At 40.9% G+C, this 20854-nt stretch overlaps 2 pseudogenes; one reads left to right on the forward strand and one right to left on the reverse strand.

Moving 5' to 3' along the window:
* Positions 1 to 445: 445 nt before the first annotated feature.
* On the forward strand, positions 446 to 924 carry LOC112825014 (small ribosomal subunit protein uS12-like; annotated as a pseudogene).
* Positions 925 to 6871: 5947 nt separating this feature from the next.
* Positions 6872 to 7616, reverse strand: LOC112825013 (peroxiredoxin-1 pseudogene; annotated as a pseudogene).
* Positions 7617 to 20854: the final 13238 nt, after the last annotated feature.

Raw genomic sequence — 20854 nt, forward strand, 5'->3', positions numbered from 1 at the left:
GATAAGAAAGTTAAAATAACATTAACCCCCACCTCGTTTCTCCTATTGTTAACATTACTACTGTACATTTGTCATAGCTAGTGAGCAATATTATTAACTAAAGTCCATACTTTACTCATTTTTTTTAATTTTTATTGAATGTCTAAAAATCCATTTCTTGGCGCCTGGGTGGCTCAGTGTTAAGCATCCGCCTTCAGCTCAGGTCATGATCCCAGGGTCCTGGGACCGAGTCCGGCATCGGGCTCCCTGCTCAGTGGGGAGCCTGCTTCTCCCTCTCCCTCTGCCTGCCACCTCCCTCTTGTGCTTTCTTTCTCTCTCTGACAAATAAATAAATAAAATCTTTAAAAAAAAATAAAAATAAAAATCCATTTTTCACATGCCAGTTTTCTAATCCTGGTCAAAGTCCTCTTTAAGCTTTTTTGCTCAGGCCAGTGGCGCCAGCAGGATGGGCCAGTGTCGTGGTCTCTGTACTGCCGGGAAGCTCCACAGCCACCGATGAGATCAGAAGTGGCATGATAAACTGTACAAGAAAGCCCATTTGGGCACAGCCCTGAAGGCCACCCCTTTTGGAGGCCCTTCCCATGCAAAAGGAATTGTGCTGGAAAAAGTAAAAGTTGAAGCCAAGCAGCCGAATTCTGCCATTAGGAAGTGTGTCAGGGTCCAGCTGATCAAGAATGGTAAAAAAATCACAGCCTTTGTACCCAGCGATGGGTGTTTGAATTTTATTGAGGAAAATGATGAGGTTCTGGTTGCTGGATTTGGTCGCAAAGGTCATGTTGTCAGTGACATTCCTGGAGTTCATTTTAAGGTTGTTCAAGTAGCCAATGTCTCTCTTTTGGCCTTATACAAAGGCAAGAAGGAAAGACCAAGATCGTAAGTTTTGATGGTGAAAACATGACAATAATAAATTTTCATAAGCCAAAAAAAAAATAGTCCTCTTTAAATGCCCAGAAATAAATATGATTCTCCATATAGGTCAGCTAGGGCAGATCTCTGCTCAGAAACTGGATGGTGAAGAAAATTAAGAGAGGCTGGGCAATCTCAGGGACTGATGTGAGGTCCACACCCAAGAGACTATCTCCGAAAAGCTATCCACTTCTCATCAATTCATTTAATCCTCCCAACAATCTAGGATGCAGGTGCTATCATTATCTCTATCTTTAAGAGGCTCAAAGAGATTCACTTATCTTCCCAGGGTCACAAACCTCCAGTCCAGGTGTGTCTGACTCAGAAACACAGCTTTGCCTCCCACTTGTATATTTCAAAGACAGTATGCCACGTCTACTATCCATGAGGTGCTCTTTGTTCAGACAAGATGGCAACACAAGAGCTATGTAGCTGTCTTCTGAATGTGGATTCACTTATTTAACAAACATTTTTTAAAAACCAAAAACCAAAAAACAAACATTTTTACCTCTTACTATGGAGCAGAAATGGCTGCATTTTGCAGGAGGGACTTTGGATGGAAACAAACACTAGGGGCACAGGGCCCCAGATGCTAAATATGAGTGTGAAATGTAGACATATTAGTAGTCAAATTCTTTACCTTCATTGACAGGCTTCCAAAAACAATAAATATAGGGAAATTTTGTTTAATCATGTGATTGGAGTTGGCAATAAAGCTGGTCCCTAATTAGAAAATCAATAGTATCCAGGTCCATAAATGTGCTATTTGTACTTCTATCTAAGGTGAGTAGCACATTTATCAGGGTTCAGAGGTAAACACATGACTCTTATGAACCTTACTGTTAACAACCACTGGATTACTGACTAGGTTCCATGTGAATGAGAGATTATGTAAAGGAAAGTCCTTTTTTAATCTTTGGATATAAATTGTCCACTTGATTGGTCAGATAATGTAATTGTAACATGGTAAACATGTAATGATGTTTAGTCATCACATGTAGTGATGACATCAGCCACCATTTACTGTGTCTTCAGTGCCTGACATTCATTTTTTCATTTAATCTGGAAAGGTTCTGTTAGGGAGATGCCCTAATCACAATTCCACAAAGAGTAAACCGAAGCTTAGAAAGATTAAGCACTTAATGTCAGTAATTTTGTTCTGAGCCAAGGTTTCAGCCTGGGTCTGTTTGATGCCTGCATGGGGATGGGAAGGGTGTTGGTCTCTTGCTTAAACATGAGCCATGTGAATCGGGGAAAATATGATGATGAGTAGTTGACCTTGAGGTTCACCCTCTAGATTTTAGAAATGAAGATGACCTTCAGAGGTGAAACAGAAATGTCCAGCTAGTCCTGGGATGTAATAATGTGCCATGGTCTTAAGGTTCTTTGGTCCAGATGCCAGGCTAGAACTGTAGATAAAAAAGCTAAGCTTCTCCTATATGTGGATTAATGAGTTTTATAAGATTTATCCCCATAAACCTATAGTATAGTTTGTTCAAATCAATAGGGCAATCTGTTGGATATATCCAGGTATGAAGAAATAAACTTTACCTACCCATGAGTGTAGAAAGAACGTGAGAACGAATAGGGAGATGGAGACAAAATATAGAGGGAGGAGAAGGAAGACAATGTGGGGTGGTTTTTGAAACCATCCAGCTTTGTCTTCCTACATTGAATAAGATGATAATAGCAAACATTTTTTTTTAATTGAAGTATAGTTGATACACAATGTTACAGTTTCAGGTGTATGACATTGTGATGTCAACCAGTCTACACATGATGCTATGCTCACCACAAGTGTAACTACCATCTGTCGCCATACAATGCTACTACAATTTCATTCACTATAGTCCCTATGCTGGCAAACATTTTTTGAGTACTTACCATATACAAGCATTTGTGTGAGCACTTTGCAACTCTATCAGGTAGGTGCTATGTAGATGAGAAAAAATAAGATTCAGAGAGGTGAGGTACTCTCATAAAGCCAGTTAGGTCTGTCTGACTCAAAAGCTTAGAAAGTGTGGTATTTCTTAATCTATGTATGTATCACCCATTGTTCAGACAAAAGTCTTTCAAACCCTCCTCTAAGAAGGCTTTGGAAACAAAGAAAGGTGTGGAGAGAAGGTTTGTGGAAGATGTGACATAGGGTTTCTCTACTGGACAGGACTCTTGGAGAGAGCATGGGACAGAACAGTTGAGAGCTAGGCACTGTTTAGCTATTGCAGCTATTGATAGCTTGACCATACTTACGAACTTTGTGTTTTCTTTGCTTGTGTTTCTTTGTCTTCAGTTTCTTTTGGAAAATTCCAGCCCGCTTTGCTGTGCTGAGAGAAACAATGCTCTTTTGTTCATGCTTGAGCCAGAGCGCCAAGAACAGCAATTTCTCTGTCAGGGTTGCAGGAAAGGATGGAATGGGATGGAGGGTAGTAAGGGGGTTAACCATGGATATTGAAGTGAGGGAACCTGAAAGGGAGACCGCATGTACATACACTTCCAGGTCCTTTTCTCCTCTTCGGATTGTGGCAAAGGCAAAGGCAGTGAAAAGGGGCAAATACCTTGTTACTTAATTTGTGCTGTGTTGTCTCTTGACTATAGATGCTCTCTGTGAAACAGGCATCCAGTGGAATATATGTAGAGGTTCTTTGGGGGACCCTATAGTAGGGGTCTCCACTGTTTGTTCTTCTGATTTGGGATAAACCAGATTGATGTATTTTCAAGTCCATCAACTCCTTCTCTCCCCCATATAACCCTCCTTAACCCCCTTGATGTTGCTCTTGCCCCAGAGGCAGCTCTCTTGAGTGGGGTACCCACAAGACAGCTCCAGCCTGCCTAACTTTGTCATTGTACACTTGACCAGAGAAATGCCCACATCCTTGCCTTACCTGTTTAGAATCTGACTAATTAAAAAAACAGCAGCACTTCAATGGGCCCATTCATGTTTTATCAGCTAACCCCCAAACAGTGCCATCTGAGTACGTCAACCATTCTTTAGCAAAGGAGCAGGCTGCTCTTCAAATGTCCTCTGTCTCCTCCTTGTCATCAGTCCCCAATTCCTTTTCCCTCTATTCAGATAGGCTTAGTAGGTAGATAAGCAATTCCAGGGCATGATCATAACTTCAGCTGGAAAATGTCTCTCTTCTTGCAGGCATTTCCCAAATGTATGAATCTACTGGTGGTTCTCTTAGTGTCCTCACTTGGTCTGGGTGGGGGATGGGAAAGGAAAAAGCAGGGGCAAAAAAAACAAAGGTGGAGGGAGGGAACTCACAGTCCTGGTATTTCTTCCAGAATTTTGGGTTTTATATGTAAGCTGCTGGTGTTAGGAGTGACAGTTGGAGTAGCAAATCTAGCTTTGCTTTTAGCAAGATTTGAGAGCACATACCTGAAGGCTTTCTTCAGAAATTGGGAAGTACAAACACCCATTTTCCTCAATTTCTCAATGTATTCACATTTGGGGCCATCAGAAACAACAAGAAAAACCTTATTCAGCAATCAGAGGCAACAGGAAGACTCTTACTCAACATTCCATATGTGTGTTAATACAACAGTGAAGATGCAGACATGTGCTCATCTGAATCATAGGCCTGATGTGAGCGTACAATGGAGTAGTGAAAGGACTAACAGCTCTAGCCCACTTTAGCTAGAAAACTGGTGGGAGCCATTGTAGTTTGACAATCTCTAAGTTGAAAACTGTAGGGCTGGCTATGTTCTAGAATTCGGAAGTTTGAGGATATTAAAATGGTAATTGTATATATTGTGCAGTATTTCCAGGGGGTCTGGAGCAAAACCCCCTCATCAAATACCTTAATATTTCTTTTTTCCTTTTTTTTAAGATCTATTTATTTGAGAGAGACAGCGCATGCATGAGCAGGGGAAAGGGGCAGAGGGAGAGGGAGAGAGAGAATCCTCAAGCGGATTCCATGTTCGGCACAGAGCCTGACATGGGGCTTGATCCTAGGACCCTGAGATCATGACCTGAGCCAAAACCAAGAGTCAGGATGCTCAAACGGCTGAGCCACCCAGGCACCCCTTAATATTTGTGCAGTAAAACATAAATAGTCATAGTAACTGCTTTAAATAAAGACTTTAAGTCGCCTAATGTCAGTTCAAATGATGATCTGTCGCTAAATGAATTCAGAGTAGTATATGGTTTTGACATCAACTGAGTTTTGAACAAATTGTCAGCTTCCAGAGTTCCTTAGATTTCAGTTTTAGGGGCGCCTGGGTGGCTCAGTCATTAAGCGTCTGCCTTCGGCTCAGGTCATGATCCCAGTGTCCTGGGATCAAGTCCCACATTGGGCTCCCCGCTCAGCGGGAAGCCTGCTTCTCCCTCTGCCTGCCACTTCCCCTGCTTATGGTCTCTCTCTCATTGTGTCTCTCTCTGTCAAATAAATAAAATCTTTAAATAAAAAAAAAGATTTCAGTTTTACATATAAGATTGTGGGCTTGAATTAATAATACCAGGTCATTGTCCTAGGAACTGAAAACCAACAAACTAAACCACTGGACTATAGCTTATCCTTGCTGTTAATTCCCAACAATGCTTCATTAATCTGGCCCTTTACAAAAGAAACTGTGTTCATTTGACCCATTCATGTTTTACTGAGCTAGTCTAAAACAATGCCCTTTCCAAGTGCATCAGCTGTTTTGCCACTCTGGCAAAAGTACTTGGTGTCTAGCAGACAGGCCTGTTCGATGACTATAATGGTGCAGAGATTTACTAAATGGTGCCCTGCTGGTTAACAAGCATTCATACAACTCTGAAACATGCCTAATTATTGTTAGGGAGTGTCAGGTACAAGGCTGAGTTCATTGGGAATTTTACCCACCTTAAAGAGTATAGAGTACACCTCTTAGTTACTAGTCCCTTTAAAGAATTACATTCTGGCTACTGTCTGTTGGTAATAAATGCTTGGACCTTGGCCAAGCTCCAGACAATCAAGGATTCCTTCTACTTTTGAATGCCTGGGTTTTTTTAAGTTCTTAAAAAAGGTAAAATAAAAACTATTAATCTACAGAGTCCCCAGATTACTCAAATTTATTGTTAACTTAAGATATTTACTACCAATTAATTGACTCATTTAAAATTAATACACTGTAGAAAGCTTCATGTTATGCTAAAAATATTTTTAGTATTAACTTATTAGAGCAATAAGAGAGATATTTTTAGCACAATTTAAAAAGTGCCCTAAAGCTTTAGAATTGAAAGACTGTGTTCATAACTTCCACGGGGCTGGCATGAAATAGAATTTTCAAGAAATGCATGGGATGACAAACACTCAATTCAGAATACTAATTATCTCTGTAGGGAGACGAATGCAATCTCTGAGGAGCACATAGGGGCCTACAACTGCATTAATAAAATTTTATTCTTTAAATTGGATTAAGGGCACATAATTCTTTATACTTTTTTGAATGTCTGAAATATTTCATGCTAAATTAAATATATATGTATGATTTGCATTGATTTATCCAGCATAGGGCAAGAGAAGCATGAAATAGGCTCCTGTGTCAAATATCCTGGTAGTGATGAACTATTTCCTATTCAGCCATCCTCCTATGGATTTTCTTCCTGTGTCCTTCAATGTTTCTTTTTTTTTTTTTAAGATTTTATTTATTTATTTATTTATTTATTTATTTGAGAGAGAGAGAATGAGAGACAGAGAGCACGAGAGGGAAGAGGGTCAGAGGGAGAAGCAGACTCCTCGCCGAGCAGGGAGCCCGATGCGGGACTCGATCCTGGGACTCCAGGATCATGACCTGAGCCGAAGGCAGTCGCTTAACCAACTGAGCCACCCAGGCGCCCTATTTATTTTTTATTTATTTATTTATTTATTTAATTTTTTTTTCTCGGTTCAAATTTAATAGAAACAAAAGACAAAACGTGATGCCCTGCTACTGTACATAACAGTTGGCCTGCCCCATAACAGCTCAGGCCCTTCTCTCTAGAGGGAGAAAGCCTGGCCTCCCCAACCCCTGCAGAAAAGGCCTGTCCTGTCCCCATACCACATCTGCACAGTCTAAAGTCTTAGGTTCTAAGCATGACAATAATACAAGAGAGATTTTGTTTTCATGGCCACCCACTGCAGCCCAGCCCTAAAACGACCCGGCGCTCACTTCTGCTTAGAGAAATATTCTTTGCTCTTCTGGACATCAGGCTTGATGGTATCACTGCCAGGCTTCCAGCCAGCTAGGCACACTTCCCCGTGCTTGTCAGTAAACTGAAAGACCAGGACCAGTCGCAGAGTCTCATCCACAGAGCGGCCTACAGGAAGGTCATTTACCGTGATCTGCCTAAGGATACCTTTATCGTCAATGATAAAGAGGCCCCTGAAGGAGATGCCTTCATCAGCCTTTAAGACTCCATAGTCCTGAGCAATGGTACGCTTGGGGTCTGATACCAAGCGAATGTTCATGGGTCCCAGTCCTCCTTGGTTCTTGGGTGTGTTGATCCATGCCAGGTGACAGAAATGAGAATCCACAGAAGCACCAATCACTGGACAGTTGAGTTTCTTAAATTCTTCTGCCCTGTCACTGAAAGCAATGATCTCCGTGGGGCACACAAAGGTGAAATCAAGAGGGTAAAAGAAGAACACAATGTATTTTCCTTTGTAGTCAGATAGGCTGAGGTCTTTGAACTGGCCATCTGGCATAACAGCCGTGGCTTTGAAGTTGGGGGCAGGATGCCTAATTTTGGCATTTCCCTAAGACATCTTGCTATCAGCGGCTCTAAAAGCAAAAATGCCGAAGACAAGGCAGGAAGAAGACGCTCTATTTATTTATTTGACAGAGAGAGAGAGAGATCACAAGCAGGCAGACAGGCAGGCAGAGGGAGAGTGAGAAACAAGCTCCCCTCTGAGCAGGGAGCCTGATGCGGGGCTCGATCCCAGGACCCTGGGATCGTGACCTGAGCCGAAGGTAGACGCTTAACCGACGGAGCCACCCAGGTGCCCCTTTCGATGTTTCTTGATCATTGAATGCCCTCCATGCTCTGAAATCTTTGTAGGGTAGACAAGGGGAAGCATCTGTGGAAAATAATTCAGTTTTGAATGTGAAGTGTGAAATTTTATCCTTAGGGAGATTGAAGGCACCAGAGGAACTCCTGGCCTCTTCCTGCTCGTGCTATCACATTTCTGTGCCGCAGTCGGCTCTTGCATGTCTCCTCCGGGCTCTACCTTGGTGTGATGTGATGTAGAGATTGGTCATTTGGGGACGTGTGGGTGGCTCAGTCGGTTAAGCGTCTGCCTTCGGCTCAGGTCGTGATCCCAGATCCTGGGATCAAGTCCCTCATCAGGCTCCTTGCTCAGCAGGGAGCCTGCTTCTCCCTCTGCCTGCCGCTCCCCCTGCTTGTGCTCTCTCTCTGATAAATAAATAAATAAATAAAATCTTTAGGAAAGAAAGAAAGAAATTGGTCATTTGTCATGCTATCTGTGTTTTTTTGTTGTGTGCTTCCTTTTTCATGGAAGTCATTGAAAGTAAGTCACCATTATTATAGTGGCATGGCTTTTGCCAGAATCCCGGTCTTCTTTCCATAAAAATTTATATGCAAAGGGCCAGAGTCCGCACCAGTCAGCCTTAACAAGATGTGGGAATCTAATCATGGGTCTATTTTGTAGACAGAAAAATCTTCTTGGAAGTAAATGTTAAGCAAACATTATGAAAATGTTTATTTAACACTGTTTACGCAATGTTAGTATATTCAACAGTTTCTCATATTAAAATCTTGTTCGCCTTTTAGATAACATCCCAGTGACTATGTAACATTCTATTATGAGGGTAGTTCAGATAAGAAAGGTCTTGGATATCATATACACATGTGTTATGTATGTTTGCAATCTGATTGTTCTTAGAATCTTGGAGATATACATTTATCTCTTTAAAGTAAAATATGCTAAATTTGAAGTCCTCAAATAAACTTGTGATTTCCAAAATTTGTTACTTCATAAAGAGGACACCTAGGTTTTGTTGGTGATGTTTATCTTCTGCTTATGGGCTGGTCTTTGGGGAATGGGCAGCTCTAAGGTCTTCTGGCTCAGTAGATACTTCTGCTATTAAACCCCTCAAAAGAGGTGTGGTGAATACCAGGAGCAGAACCAAAGAAGAAAAGGAAGTCAAAGTCTGCTAAGAGTGTCCAGAAATCTCTCTTGTCACATTAAACAGGGTAAAGGAAAGAGAATTAGAGTCATGGGTCCTACAAGGCTCTGGTTTTGGTGAATGAAGCCAGGACCCTGGTTTTCTTGGGTTTTCCATGGACCAAGGCCTGGTCAGTTTTTTGTGAATCTGTAGTACTGGTTAGGAAAAGGACCAGTCTACAGCTGTAAGGAGCCCAGAGTAAATTCCCTTCTATTGGAAAAGCAATCCAAAATTACGTTCTTCGAATGATAGGGTGGTTAAATTATCTCCAGGAAAAGGAGACTCCAGTGTTCAATTGTTCAACTGTCTATGTTTCTAAGGGTGAAATTAGCCCAAGTACATTTGCTTCTAGGCAATGTCTTTGACAAGAACTGATTTACAATGGAAGCTTCTCTAAGACATTGCAGACCTGGTGACCTCAGTGTAGTAATCTGGTTATATCTTTTTAGGGCCCCAAACTGGATTGGGAATGATGATAACAAACCTATATAGCACCTTAGCATTTACAAAGTGCTTTCTCTCATCCTTAAATATATGAATAGAATTTTGGACAGAGGATCAGTCTGGGTAGATAAAGGTACTCAATACAGAAGGAGTTCTGATCTGGCTTTGATGGGGACTCTACACTGTTTAACATGTGCATTCATTTGTTTAATTAATAGTTTCTGAGTTTCCCTTATGTGCCAGGCACTGTTCAAGGCATGGAGGCATGGCAATAAATGAAACCAAGTCCTTATCCTAATGGAACCTACATTTTTGCAAAGGAAAATATGGCAAATATTGGCAAGTGAGAAGTGCTGTAAAGAAAAAGCAGGATAAAGGGCTAGAAAAGTAAAGCAGAAGAGGGATGCTTTTTTACTAAGGTAGTAAGAGAAAGCCCTTCTAAGGAGGTAACATTTGAGTAGAGACTGGAATAAATCAAAGAAGTAAGCTGTGGGGCTATCTGAAGGAACAACATTCCAGGCAGAAGTAATAGAACATGCAAAGCATATTCTACAACAGAAGCATCTTCACATCATTTTTGCTTTTTATTATAGAAAAATTTAAACATATACAAAAGTAGACAGAATTGTATCATGAACCCCATGTATCCATTACGCTGCTTCTACACTTCCAAAACCAAAGTACCAGACTCTGCCTCCCCACACTGGATTATTTGAAAGCAAATTCAAGACATCATACAAATATTGGGTATGTATTTCCAAAGTTAAGAACGCTTTTCTTTGACATGCTACAATATCACTACCATACTTAAAAATTTATCAATAATTCACTAATATTATCCAATATTCTCTAGTATTCAGCCTTTCCAGGATGGTTCATATATATTTTTTCTAGTTGTTAAAATCGATTTTTAAATTAGGTTATCAGAATGTCCAAAAAAATGGCCAGGAAGATTGTGTGGCTGGAAAGAACAGAACGCAATACTAAGTTTCACAGCCTCACAGAGGGGGACAAAAGCAGAATCAGAATCAAAAGATCAGTTCAAGTAAGTGAGAGAAGGTGATAGTGGTTAACTGGATAAGATGAACAGTCGGCAGCTGGCTGGCAGAGATCCATAGGTTTTTGTTCCTATTTAGCAGGAGTGTCGTCTTGTGAGCCTCACCTCCAGGAAGCTAGGAGACTGAGATTGCCCCCCCCTTGAGGTCCTTGCCCCAGGCTCTTTTCAAAGTGGCCAAGAAGGAAAGAATGCCCTTTGTGCTCAGCACTAAACTAGGAAATTCTATATACACCAGCTCTCAATCCTCACAATAATCCTGCAAGAGAATAATTGTTATTTATAGGAAATGAAACCAAGGCTCAGAGAGGTCAAGTGTGAGGTACAGTATGGACTTGAGCACTGGCCTATGTGGCCCCAAATCTGATCTTTACTTTTTGATATTATGTCATATGTGTATTCATTTGTTTATTGTCTGTTTCCTCCGTGATGAGAATGTAAGCTCAAAGAGGCAAGGATTATCTGTCATTCACTGCAATTTTCCTAAGCCCCGGAAAGTGTCTGGCACATAAGTGAAAATAAAAATATTAATTCAGTGAATGATGTACATGTTATATAACCTTGAGTCTCACAGGAAATGCTCTTGCAGGGGTCAATTCTACAAATATCAATATCTTTGTGGTTCAACATGGAACTTTCCATCCTTCCTCACCTCCTTCCCCACCTCCTTCAATTCCTTCTAGATCCAAAGCTGGATCCCAAGACTGGACGACTTGGAATGTTGTCAGGGATGCACAAAGTGAAGAAAGCTCAAGACCGATCCCAAATGAGATATTATTTTACCTACTAGGTTGATAAAAAGCAATGTCTTAAAAAAAAAAAGGCAGTTCTGAAAGACAATATCAAGTATTGATGAGAATGTGGATTAACAGGAATTCTTACATACCACTGGTGGAAGTGTGATAGAATCACTTTGAAAAATGTTGGCACTAACTTGTAAAATTGAACTTTTACATACCTTAAGACTCAATAGTGCTTCTCTTAGGTCTTATTCTTAAAGACCTCTTGCATCTTTTCGCCAGGAGACACATTCTCAACAGTTTTGTTCAAAATGGTAAAAACCAACCAATCAGCCGGCCAACCCTACCCTCCCCCCACCAAAAAAAAAAAACCCTAAACTAAGCAACCCAAATATCCAGGGACTTTAGAACAACTTTAAAAGTGGTGCTATGGTTAAATAGAAGAATTTTATACAACAGTGAAAATGAATGTATGAGCTATAGCTGCAGGTAACAATGCAGATGAATCTTAGAAACATAGCCTTGGGTGAAAAAAAATCAAGCTGCAGAAGACTACAGTAACTATGGTATCATTTTTATAAAGCCTAAAACAAGGAAAATGAGACAATACAAAGCTTAAAGGTATATATATCTGTGCTAAATCTTTATTTTACTGATTTTTTAAAAAGATTTTATTTGGGGGGCGCCTGGGTGGCTCAGTTGGTTAAGCGACTGCCTTCAGCTCAGGTCATGATCCTGGAGTCCCAGGATCGAGTCCCACATGGGGCTCCCTGCTCAGCGGGGGTCTGCTTCTCCCTCTGACCCTCTTCCCTCTCGTGCTCTGTCTCTCATTCTCTCTCTCTCAATTAAATAAATAAAATCTTTAAAAAAAAAGATTTTATTTGGGGCGCCTGGGTGGCTCAGATGGTTAAGCGTCTGCCTTTGGCTCAGGTCATGATCCCAGGGTCCTGGAATGGAGCCCCACACCAGGCTCCTGGCTCAGCGGGGAGTCTTCTTCTCCCTCTCCCTCTGCCTCTCTCCCTGCTCATGCTCTCTCTCTCTCTCTCTCTGTCTCTGTATCTCTGTGTCTCAAATGAATAAATAAAATCTTTAAAAAAAATAAAAGATTTTATTTATTCATTTGAGAGAAAGACAGAGAGAGCACAAGCAGGGGGAGAGGAGAGGCAGAGGGAGAGGAAGAAGCAGGCTCCCCACCGAGCAGGGAGCCTGATGTGGGGCTTGATCCCAGGACCTGGAGACCGTGACCTGAGCCGAAGGCAGGTGCTTAACCGACTAAGCCACCCAGGCGCCCCTCCCCCCCTTTTTTATGGGAAAAATAAACACAGTTCAAGATTGGGTTACTTCTGAAGAGGAGGCAGAGGAATGAGGTAGGTAGATGCAAAAAACGGATAATGTTCTAGTTCTCCTTAAGTTTGTGTGGTGTGTTCATGCTTTAGTATAATGCTTCAAGGCTCAGATATAAATTATGTGACTTCCTTGGTATGTATCAGATATCTAATAAGTAAAGAACTCAAACAAGCCAGCTCAGGATGGAGCTGTGTCTGAAGGCATCGGGTGGGTCATCTGCACAGCCATCAGTGGACTGCTGGCAGGAGCATACTTCTGGCATCTGGAATCTATTGTGTCCTGCATCGTGGGTGCCAAGAGGTGAGCTGAATCCCATAAGTGAGAAATGAAACACTCACTCAAACTTGGAACTCCCAAGTACATACCCAGTAATTACCCCACAGAGAAGAGACTTCATTCAAGGAAAGCATTATTTATTTGTATTTAAGCATTTCTTTACTGTTTGACAATGTAGTGATCCTACCAAGAGATACCAGGGATTGGAATGTATTATTTCCTAAACATCTTTCTTCATGCCATTGTGTTGTATAAAGCTGCCAAAGATCACGCCTTAGATTCACTTAGCCTCTTCCTTACAGACAGGGACAGGGAGGCACACAAATTCCCAACTAAATGTGTAGAATTATGTGTGTTACCACTTGACCTCATGTGAGTAAAGGCACGGATTTCATCACTCTGTCTAGTAATCTCAGGGGTCCTGGCAGCTTTTGTAATCTGTAAATGGGGTAACTTCATTAATTCTAATTAAGGGTCAAAAATGAAAATCAAAAACACACAGAGAGGCTTTTCCTTAATAAGGAATTTTAATAACATGTGACCTTAGCTGTGTGACAAAGATAGTATTTGTACTGTGGTCAGAGGTGTTGGACTATTTTGGAGAGTATTAAAAGTGTTCTGAAAAGGAAACTTCTTCATTATTATTTTTTAAAGATTTTATTTATTTATTTGAGAGAGAGAGAATGAGAGAGAGAGAGCACGAGAGGGAAGAGGGTCAGAGGGAGAAGCAGACTCCCCGCCGAGCAGGGAGCCCGATGTGGGACTTGATCCCGGGACTCCAGGATCATGACCTGAGCCGAAGGCAGTCGCTTAACCAACTGAGCCACCCAGGCGCCCCTTCATTATTTTTAATGATAAGTTTTAAGTAGGTAGGAGAAGTGGGTGAACTGTTTTTGTTTTTTTGTTTTTTAGCTTAAGCAAATTGAATTTAAAAAATCTATATGCTGACTCTCTTTATAATGAAAATGAAGATATATATATCACCCTGAAGATATGATCAATGTAAATAAGCTGGTAATTTAGACTTTTTTTCATTTATATTTTCAATTGTGTGTCTTTATCACATGAGCAGATAATTGCTAAATCTCTACCTTACTTTCTTCAGATTAGACACCCTGTCAGTCATTGATCCAGACTACAAGGTAATTTTCTTACAAATTTAAAAACAGCTTCTAATAGACCAAATAAAGAAGGCTTGTGCATGTATTACATAAATATCACATGTATATGTACACATATACAGAGATGAAAAAATATTTTAAAAAATAGGCTAGAACATTTTCACTGAGGTGAGGTATACACTTTGGGCCTTGCAATACAGTTGGATGTTTGAAGAAAGACACAGAGGAGAAAGCATGTCAGAGGAATGTATAGATGGGAAAACATGAAACATATTCCAGAAAGCATGGGTCCAGTTTGAGTTTGTAAGAGGAAGCGGTAAGGGTTGAGGATGGAAAGTTAGATTGGAATCAGGCTGTGATATCTTTGACTGTTGGGCTGAGAGTTCATATAGGATTCAGTAAGTAGCAGAAGATAAATTATTAGATGTGTGCAACCAGCCTTGCTTAGCTCTCCCACTCTGTGATACGGATCTGAGCCATGGAAATGATTAACTCATATTCCCTGTGTTTATCTGTTCCTTGAGCTGGTTAAAAGCGAGACCAGCAAATTGTGTGTATTTGGAGAAACACAGAGAGCCTGTATCCTTGGGGTCAGGGACCTTGTCCTATTCATACTGATACATCTTGCACCAAGCTTGGCATGTGATTACTGCTTAATAACTGTTAGTTTCGATATTTATCTTGTCAGTCATTTGGTAGAAATCAATAAAAGAAAACCCAAAGTCCATATATTCCCCTTTTTTTAAATTACATTTTTTTAAATTACAAAAGGACAGGAATGCCTGGGTGGCTCAGTCGGCTAAGCGTCTGCCTTCAGCTCAGGTCATGATCCCAGGGTCCTGGGATCGAATCCCGCATCGGGCTCCCTGCTCTGCGGGGAGCCTACTTTTCCCTCTGCCTCTGCCTCTCTCTGTCTCTCTGTCTCTCATGAATAAATAAATAAAATCTTAAAAAAAATTACAAAAGGACACTGAACAGACATAGCTAAATACAATGTATTGTATTGGCTTGAAAAAAAATAGGTACAAAAGGCATTTTGAGGACATTTTGGAAAATTTGAATACAGTCCAGATATATGAGAATATTATGGAACTCTTACTCATTTTCTGAGGTGCCTGCAACTATCAAATGTTCAGGAAAAAAATATACACACACATACACATACACACAGGTAAAAGAAGATATATGAAAACATTACTAATTGTTGAATCTAGTTGGATGGTATGAAAGTATTTATCTTTACTATTCTTTTAACTTTTCTATATGTTTGCAATTGTTTGTAAATAAAGTCAGGAAGGTTTTTGTTTTCTTTTTTTAAGTAGGCTCCATGCTGGGTATTGAGCCCAGTGTGGGGCTTGAACTCATGATCCTGAACTAAAGACCTGAGCCGAGATCAAGAGTTGGATGCTTACCAACTGAGCAACCCAGGTGCCCCAGTTAGGAAGGTTTTTATTTTATTTTATTTTATTTTATTTTATTTTATTTTTATTTAATTTAATTATATTCTATTTTAAAGATGGGAATTACTTCTTTTTTTTTTTTTGAAGATTTTATTTATTTACTTGAGAGAGAGAGAGAGTACAAGTGGGGGGACAGAGAGGGAGAGGAACAAGCAGACTCCCTGCTGAGCAGGGAGCTCTACTCGGGGCTCTATCCCAGGACTCCAATCATGACCTGAGCCAAAGTCAGATGCTTAACTGACTGAGCCACCCATGTGCCCCAGGAAGGCTTTTAATTTCAAAAATACACTCCATCAGTCAGGGTTCTTAATTTCTAGAAAGAAACCAACTTTGGTTAATTTAGGGAAGAGGTCTTCATTTAAAAGATTGTGAGTAGCTCACAGATCCTTTGGGAAAGCTTGAAAGTCATATGCCCAACATGCCCTGTGAAGAGTTCCTCGCCCTGCCCCCATGAACTTTATAGCTGGTTCTGCTAACCCTATGATGGTACTATTACTGTCATGTCTTCTTCTGGAGACAGAATATAGCTGCTGCCCCTGCTGGGCCAGAATGGGTTCTGTAAGCATCTGACTGGTGTAGTGCACGCCCTGATCACAGGGGAGTATGGGAAAGCATGTAGCTTGCATTTCAGTTTCTAGAGTGGATGCTTGGCCTGCTTCATAGGTTGGGGAATTCTCCAGAAATGGTAAGGTGGTTCGAATGTTGATAGATCAAGAACAATCACAAAAATCATCTGCTTCTGCAACTGATATAGAAGCTAGAAGTTGAAAGACTAGATAAGAGATGCACAGATTTATCAGGATCGGAGGAGACAAGGACCCAAGCTGGAGTATGGATGGGGATGCAAGAAAGGGATGAATATGGGAAACACTCAGAAAGTAAAATGCACAGGATTTGGTGACTGATTGCCTATAGCAGAGGAAGTAAGACAGAAGAGTTGAGTAAAACTCTCAGATTCCTGGCTGGACAGACTGGGTGACTGGTGATGCCATTCACTGAGGTGATATGTTAAGGAGCCTTCATTTGCCCCACCAGAACTCTTCTCCACCCTTTACCCCACTGCTTTGTGCCCCATGAAGCTGACATCTGTGGACTGAGTCACCTGGGTTCCTTTGACCTCTGACTTCAGGTTGGGTTGGCCAATGGGTGGGAGCAGCAAGAGATTTGGTGTGATGCCATGGGTGTGGCCATGGCTTCTGTCAGACAGCTCTTTCTCCACCTGCAAGTAACATCCCCAGTGCCTTTAGGCCTCATGGGGATAACTGCTTCCCCTCTGCTGCTAGAGAATCCTTACTGAATCTCTCAAGCCCTTCACTAAACTCTCTTCAATCACTTCTTAAATTTGTTATCTGTTTCCTGCCAGGATGTTGAGTCTATGATGTTCGTGTGACACCCAAGTGGCAATGTGTACATAGGGTTGATGTCAGGAGGAAAGCCTGGGCTGAAGACCTAGTAGTTATTAACAACAGTATTAGGCTATTTGGCAGTTGAAAATATGTAATAATAATAGGAGAGATTTTAAAGCCGAAGGCACAGAAAGCTGGACTCTGAAGAAGATCAGTATTTAGGGAGGCAACCGATAAATGAGAAGTATGCAAATGAAATTAAAAAAAAGTATTCAGAGAAACAGAAGGAAGACTAGAGTGCAATTGCATCACAGAGGAATGGTAGGAAAAAGTTTCAGGAAGGAAAGAGTGGACAATAATATCAATAACATTTTTGAGTAAGTTCTGAGAATTGAAAATTTGGTTGAGAAATCTGAGGGTTATTGATCACCTTACCATAGGAACTTTCAGTGGACTGGTGGGGGTGAGCATGCATGAGGTGAGGAATGAATGGTCAGTGAAGAAGTGGGGATGCAAGGTTTTTGAACATGTAGAGTATGACTATTAGCCTGTAACTCAAGTCTGTAAAGAAAAGAATTTGTTGATGTAGTCCACCAATTCAATTTCTATTTTGGGTCCCTCATTCCAGTTCTGTTAGGATTTTGGAATATTACTCAGTACTAAGATGTGGCAGGGGATATTTGGAGACCCGGGACGGTTAGACGGGTTGAGTGGTTTTGTCTACCTAGATGTACCCTTCCACCTTTCCCCAACAGAGAAATCTATTTTTAGAACTGGGGAAGAGTATGCTATCTGTTCTCCCTCCACCTTTATTCCCCTGTCCCTGGCTTCATTTCAAGCCATTTTCTCTGTATCCTAAAAGTCCTTTCCCTGGCTGGGGTTTTGTGACTTTAGAAACAGGTGCCAGAAAGATTTTCCTTCTCTATCCCTTCCCCTATGGCAACAAATCTATGTGTTTGATAGTGGGCAAGGTTTGGGAAAGTGACAAACTATAGAAGGGGGAAATACCTCCCAAATTAGGTTAATATCTCAAATACATTGTCTTGTCATATAGATTGCTATTTAAAGAATGTAAGTCGGGAAGGGAAGAGGAAAAATAGCATGATACTTGGATATGGGGTAAAAAAAGTTCTGAGAATGACAGCAATTGTGATTTTTGAAAGTACAAAAAGGGTCACTTCTCTACAGAGACTTTCTCCACAGATGCATGGAAACCTACAAGGACAGGTTCATTGCTTCATGCTCACAGTCTTATTTTGAGATCCTCATACTTGCATTAAGTCCCTCATAGTCACAGAGGTTAATATTGAGCCTAATCTTCTTTTGTTCCCCTGTTCAAGACTGCTTGAACTACTACCTGAGGGGTAGGGGTTGTTGAACCTGAGAAAGATTACCTGAACAGAAGGGAAAAGTATAGACAATGAAGGATTCAAGAAGAGGAATTTTATCTATTCTTAGCTTCTTAGAACTTGCAGTATTATACTAACCAACCTCAAAATCAATTTTCACAATTAACCAATAAAATATACTAAATATGCTCAACATAAGTACTTAGTAATAATTTCATTTTTCCTTTTGTCCTCATGGCAGGATCAGCATAGCTATGGTCTCTTCTGGGAATAAAGGCATTTCTTTCATCTAGGAAACCCAATGCTAAATGGCAATAAATCATTGTTCATTGAGTTCTACAACCTAAACTATATGTTAAAGAAGAAATTCTAGCCCCTATGCATCATAATTAACATCAAATAGCAGTACAAGTTTGCGGTATAACAAAAAGCTACATGGCAATAACCCTAGCTGGTCAGAACTAAATTAACTCACTGAGCCATTACTTAAGGGGAAGAAGGAGAAATAATCAAGATAGGTTCTACCTATGAAGCTAAGGGAAGGGGCATAGTGGTTGTATCAGTCTGGGTCCAATTAATAAGAGAACTACACAGTGATTTGAACAGAGAACGTTTAATAAAATTCTTAGCTATAAAAAGGGACTGGAGTAACCAGGCTAGTAAGGAGTAAAGGGAACTCAAAAGACTGTAAGAATCGCAGATATAAGGAACAGATACTATCCCCGTGGCTGAGACACATGCCCAAGCAAGAGATCCAGACGTTGAGAGAGGTCATGACTATGAGTCACTGAAGGAAATAGTCCCACAAAGAAGTACCTGAGTTGAGGGGCGCCTGGGTGGCTCAGTCAGTTAAGCGTCTGCCTTCGGCTCAAGGTCGTCATTCCAAGGTCCTGGGATGGAGTCCTGCATCAGGCTCCCTACTCAGTGGGGAGTCTGTTTCGCCCCTGCCCCTCCCCCACTCATTCTCTCTCTCTCTCTCTCTCTCTCTCTCTCTCTCTCAAATAAATAAATAAAATCTTAAAAAAAAAAGTACCCAAGTTGCTGAGTTAGTGAAACTTGCTGGAAATCTACCCTCTAGAACTTCGCAGAAATCTACCTTCTGGAACTTGCTGGATAGCCACTATGTGGAACTTGCTGGAAATCTGCCCTCCAGGATTTTAGAGAAAGGTGTTCATAGAGAAGTATCTACACTGTGGGCACTGTGCCACAAAACTGCTTAGAAGGGAACACTGGGGGTAAAGCTGCTGGGTGCTGGGGCTGCTAGCTACCATGCAGTGGAATCAGCAACTTAAGAAGCACCCTGTACGGCAGGAGGCAGACCCTCGGAAACTTGAGTAGGCTGCACTAGCTGACACTGAAGTCACATGCACTGCAGGAATCTGTTGAATGAGTATATAGGAACCAGGAATCAGAATCCTTCTCTATTCCAATGTCTCTCCAGCACTTTCTACTGACCAAGCGTAATATTGTGCCAGCTGGCAAAGAAAACGTTAAATTTAAAGGACCTAGATGCATTTTCACAGGGCAGGCAAAAAGGGTGAATTTAGAACTGAGAGACCACAAATTGGTCACTGCCATGACAATAATCTACAAATACTTTCCCCCAACTCTTAATTTTAAGCCCCTGAAAAATGTTTCAATGTTTTATGAATAGGATGGGTATCAACCAGAGGAATGATCAAACTCCCCAATATAGATAAAATTCAAATTCTTTTCCATGGATCTCTTGAGTCCCAGGTAAATCATGAGATGTGGTCAGAAACCAGGTTAGCATCCACGGGATGTACCTGGATACTAAGATGGATTTGCCTGTCTAGAGCACATTATGTACATCATGGTATTAATGCAACCTGTTTTGGTGTGATGGGGGCAGCATGCAGAAGGAAGTGGGGTAAGAGAGAGCCGGAAATGGTGGAATGGAATATAGATAATTCTTTTTAATAGTGAGGAGTTTGGCTGTGAAGGTGAAGACAAGAGGCAATAGAAGTTGAAGAGAGATATGGGGGGGAATTTTTTTTTTTTGTAAAGATTTTATTTTTTAAATAATCTCTATAACCAACATGGGACCTGAACTCATGACCCTGAGACCAAGAGTCACATGCTGCATCGACCATGCCAGCCAGGCACCCCTGGAGCTGGGAAATATTTTAAAAATTAAATAGAAGCAACTTGAGCCAGTAGAAAAGACAATGGGAAGGATCCAGTGGAGATGAAAGGTTTGAATATAAGAGAGAGAATGTAGATTTCCTGAGAAGGCGAAACAAGATGGGATCTGAAGGAATAAAAACATCTTTCAACCTAAAATTTTGATTCAGCTTTTGTTAAATTTTAGAAGTTCAGAAGATTATCTTAATAACATTTTCTTAAGATAACTTTTACTGGGGCACCTGGCTGGCTCAGTCAGTAGAGCATGTGACTCTTGATCTCGAGGAGGTGAGTTTGAGCTTCACATTGGGGGTAGAGATTAGTTAACAAAATAACTTTTATTAACTTTAATGACCACTGATAGGTAAGTGACCCAAAAAATTAAGGTATGTAATTTAAAACACTGAGAAGAAAGAACTTCCCTGACCTAAGTATCTTAAGAATTCAAAGTACAGGGAGCCTGGGTGGCTCAGTTGGTTAAGCAACTGCCTTCGGCTCAGGTCATGATCCTGGAGTCCTGGGATCGATTCCCGCAT

The sequence above is a fragment of the Callorhinus ursinus genome, unplaced genomic scaffold (assembly GCF_003265705.2).
Source record: "Callorhinus ursinus isolate GAN/ISIS: 27379988/994484 unplaced genomic scaffold, GSC_fseal_2.0 scaffold12, whole genome shotgun sequence".
NCBI classification, from domain to species: domain Eukaryota; kingdom Metazoa; phylum Chordata; class Mammalia; order Carnivora; family Otariidae; genus Callorhinus; species Callorhinus ursinus.